The sequence below is a fragment of the Pteropus alecto genome, unplaced genomic scaffold (assembly GCF_000325575.1).
Source record: "Pteropus alecto unplaced genomic scaffold, ASM32557v1 scaffold43, whole genome shotgun sequence".
NCBI lineage: Eukaryota > Metazoa > Chordata > Mammalia > Chiroptera > Pteropodidae > Pteropus > Pteropus alecto.
Genome location: NW_006435764.1, coordinates 178079 through 182287, shown reverse-complemented (window position 1 = coordinate 182287; position 4209 = coordinate 178079). Strand labels below are relative to the sequence as shown.

At 59.0% G+C, this 4209-nt stretch overlaps 1 long non-coding RNA gene across 1 annotated transcript in view; it reads left to right on the top strand.

The window, feature by feature from the left end:
• The first annotated feature begins 6 nt into the window (after positions 1–6).
• LOC112479222 overlaps positions 7–4209 on the top strand; it is a 6171-nt gene continuing 1968 nt past the window's right edge. Inside the window, exon 1 of the long non-coding RNA XR_003046113.1 lies at positions 7–3565. This is a non-coding gene — a long non-coding RNA (uncharacterized LOC112479222). The remainder of the gene's footprint in view (positions 3566–4209) is intronic.

The following is a 4209-nucleotide window of genomic DNA, read 5'->3' as shown; positions in this document are numbered from 1 at the left end:
ACTAGGATCGGGGAGAGGAAGAGAGGCCCATAGTGGAGGAAGACCCGCTCCTCGCGTCCGGGGCCTTGGGGCGTCGGGAACACTGTGCACTGCCGGATGAACATCTAGGTGACAGCGCCCTAGGAGAATCTGTAGGGCGCGAACCCCCGCCGGCCGGCTGTCCAGGGCCGTCCTCCCCCTCCCGGGAGCTGGTACAGTCCGACCCCGCCCGCCGCCCAGGGCCAATGGGAACGACCTTCCGGCACACCTGGGGCCCAAGCCCCGCCCCCGAGCTCCGGGCCAGCCGCTCACCGCCCCCGGGCGGCTGCGGAGAGCCGGGCGATGGCCGCCTAGTGGCGCTCCAGGGACGAGCATCCTGGCGCCGTCTGTTTACTCGTGGACCAAGCACTGATGAGCCCTGCAGGAGCGGGGCGCAGCAAAGACCACACACCCGCAGCGAGTCCCGCTCTGTCCACACACGCGGCACAGTAAACACTGCCAGTCATGCACCGCGTGGTGTGTGATTCGTGCCATGATAAAAAGATAAACAGAGTGGGACTCGGGGCTCAGGAGCCCAGAAGGCCACGCTGGCGTTAATTAGATGGTGAGATGGACCTGGCAAAGGCAGAGGGCCGAGAGCGTGGACAAGCTGGCTGGACCACAGACGGAAGGCCTGCGTGGCTGGAGAGTGGCCAGTGGGGCTGCCATGCTGGGCCAAAGACTCTGGGGTGCTGGAGGGTCTTGAGCAGAATGACACGCACTGGCTTACAAGATTCCCTGGGCCGCGGGGTGGGAACAGACTGGAGCAGCCAGGGCAAACCCCAGGAGACCAGTGGGCTACTTTGGTGACTCCCTTTCAGGGACCACCATGGCCCAGGCTCAAGATGGAAGCCATGCTCGGGAGAATGGGGGAACCTGAGGCGCGCACTTGTGACATCCCCGAAGAGACGTTCAGTGGGCAGCTGACAAGGATTGGGCAGAGGCTGCACTGGAGATAAAAATGTGGGAATTGTATTGTGCTGGGGGTGGGAGGTGGCGGGAACAGCAGAGGACCCCCAATGTCAAGAGGTCCAGAATCTGCGAAGGAGACTAAGAAGGGGGCCAGTGGTAGGGGCTCGAGGAGAAAACAGGAGAGGGGCTTTGGGAGCCAGGCAAAGAAGGCGCATCCAGGAGGACGCCTGAGTGGAGGGAGGTGGCGGTCACTGGTGGCCCTAAGGACCGCAGTGCTGGGGGCAGGTGGGTGGCTGGAGGGCATTTAAAAAGAATGGGAGGCCAGTAAGCAGACAACAAGCACCTATTACTCCTCCCAGTGGTTCTGCTGCCCAGGGAAGGGACAAGCGGAGGGAGCTGACAGGGAGTGGCCAAGAGAGGGTTGTTTTGCTTTTTCTGTTTATTATGAGAGGTAACAGCATCCTTATAGGCTCAGGACATGACTTTGCAGAAAGGAAGAATAGAAGGTCCCAGAGAGGTGGGGACTCTGCAGTGATTCCTCCCTGTGGCCTGGAGCGGTAGGATCTGCAGGGTGGCGGCTAGCACAGCACGGTGCGTCTTGGGTGTCTCCCAGGCCAGGTACCTGAACCTGGGCACTTGGGCTCTGAGTGTATCAATCACATGACCTCAGGAGAGTCTCTCAACCTCCCCGTGCCTGAGTGTCCTTAGTCATAAGACAGGGATGTTGAGAGCTGGATGACTGCGTACAGGGATAGCACTTTGGGTAGGTTCCAGCGTGGTCAATACACTGCACCAGGCACCTCACCCTCAGCTTGGAGCTTGGCATGTGCTGGCCTTGCTACACACCATATCTATCTGCTGAAGGCCATTAAATATAAGGCCACTGCCCAGGAGAGGGTTCCAGATGTGGGGGGGAGGACATGCCACTGGAGCTGCTGGGAAAGAATTGGACAGCTTCTGGCCACCCTGGAGCCCCCCTGGAGAAGGGCCAGCCCCTCCCACCTATATCTGCAGCTGCTCCTGGGGGGCTGCAGAATTGTCATAATAAACTCATGCACCCATGATGAAATGCAAAGAACACTTTCTCAGCAGGCAGTCTTGGGTACACTGTACAACCTACCCAGCCATGCCAACCTGTGCTCGGATGTGAGACCTGTCCCCAGGGAACTGCCCAGAGCCCCTGGTCTGGGCCCAAACTGAGCATAGCTAATGGTACCTCTTGAGAACACAGGCATATATCTGTACCTCCCACATGCTGACGCCTCCAACATGCTGATGCAAATACCTCACCCTCCCATACGCCTGTGGACACCTTCCGTATATACCTCCCATCGGTACCATCACCTCCGGCACACACTGACCTGCCACCTCCCACATGCTAGGGCCAAGCAAGAACACACATGTAAACCCTGCTCACATGCACTTCACAGAACTGCATCCAGAAGCCCTGGCTGTATTTCCGGTGTGCGCTGGCCCCCCCTGCTCCTGCCCCTCGCAGGCACAGGCAGGCACAGACATGGCACGCGTGCTCCTCTCCTCATGTGTTCGGGAGGGTGGATCTGGGCCGGGAGCTCCCCTGGTCTCTCCAATCCAGGCCAGCCCTTTCCTGTGTCATCAGGCCTGCACACACAGGGCCGGAACCAGAGGAGGAGATAGACAGGGCTGTTCTCCGACTTAGGAAAGCAGTGTGCTAGTGTCCTGAGGCTGCGGTGACAGATGACCACAGACTGGGTGGCTTAAAGCAACAGAAATTTATTCTCTCATAGTCCTGGAGGCCAAGTCCAAAACCAAGGTTGACAGGGCCACATTCCCTCTGAAATCTGTAGGGAGAATCTTTTCCTGCTTTTCCAGTTTTTGCTGCTTCAGGCTTCCTTGACTTGTGGCAATCACTCCAATCTCTGCCTCTGTCTTCACAGGGCCTTCCTCCCTGTGTACCTGTCTCTCTCATCTATCTTGTGTAAATACACCCGTCATTGGATTTAGGGCCTACCTAGACAATCCAGAATGATCTCATCTCAAGCTCTTTAACTTAATTACAGCTGCGAAGACCCTTGTTCCAAGTAAGGCCACATACACAGGGGCTAGGCATTAGAATGCGGACAAATCTTTTTGAGGGGCCACCATTCGACCCACTACAGAGGGCGATAAGGATGCGTTTGGAACCTACAGGATGGGGGGCACAGCTGGGGGTTGTAGCAGCTGGACCAGACAGGAATTTGGAGTTACCCTGACTTCCGGCCTCTTCATGTTCCTGAGTCAGACTTCTTCCCTCCGAAGCCCTGCCCTGTCTTGAAGCTGTGTGTCCCACAGGTTCCTAGGGGTTCCCTCGAGACCACGCGATCCAGGCCTGTTGATGCCTCAACTTTCGACTCCAGTAGAACTGAGCCAGCTCATTGCCCCCCGTGCTCCTTCCCTGGCCACAGGTGGCCACACTGCACAGCACCCTGCACCAGTCTTCACGTTCCCGAGGTCCCAGGCGGGGACACATGCCTCCCTGGAGCCCTGGCATTGAGCCACCCAAGCAACGGTTGTGAAGGAAAAAATGAAGCGACCAATAGTGGACAGGGTGCAGGAGGGGCCTGTGGCGGGTTTGCGGCAGCTGGAGGGCCCCAGCCCCGGCTTACATGGGATGTAGGTAAGTCACGGGGACAAGGAGGACAAGGAGTGGGGTGGTGAGTTGGGCGGCAGGAGGCCTGGAAGGCAGCCAGGGGGCAGCGGGGTGGCTGAGGCTGAGGGGGCAGGGCCCCTGAGCAATGAGAAGAGGAGGGGCCCTTTGGAGCTGCCTGGAGCCCGGAGAGAGGTCTCCTGGGAGGGCCAGTGTTCCAGGCAGGCGCAGTGACTGATTGAGACCAGAGAGGTGGGGGGAAAGGGGGAGCACTTGCTGACCTTGGAAGGGGTACGGGGCTTGCGAGGACCCTGGGCCAAGAACAAAAGGGGAGCAGGCACCTCTCTGCCGCATGAGGAGCCCAGATGACCCGATTCTGCTTCAGGGAGCCTCCAGCCACGGAGGATCCATGAAGAGAAAGGGGCCAGGGCCAAATGCCCCTTAGCTGCCACTTGGGAACTCTACACGGGAATCTATAACTCCAGGTCTGAAACAGTCCATCCTCTCGATTGATAACCTTTTCAGTGCCCGGACAGAACCGGGCTAAGGGCAGGGACGAGCCTCCCAGGGCCCTGCGCTCCGCGCTGCGGACTCCGACTTCGAGTCTTCCGTGGTGAGAGATCCCATAGGAAGGACCGGGGTCCGCAGGGCTGCCCCCCGGGGTTGAGGGGCAA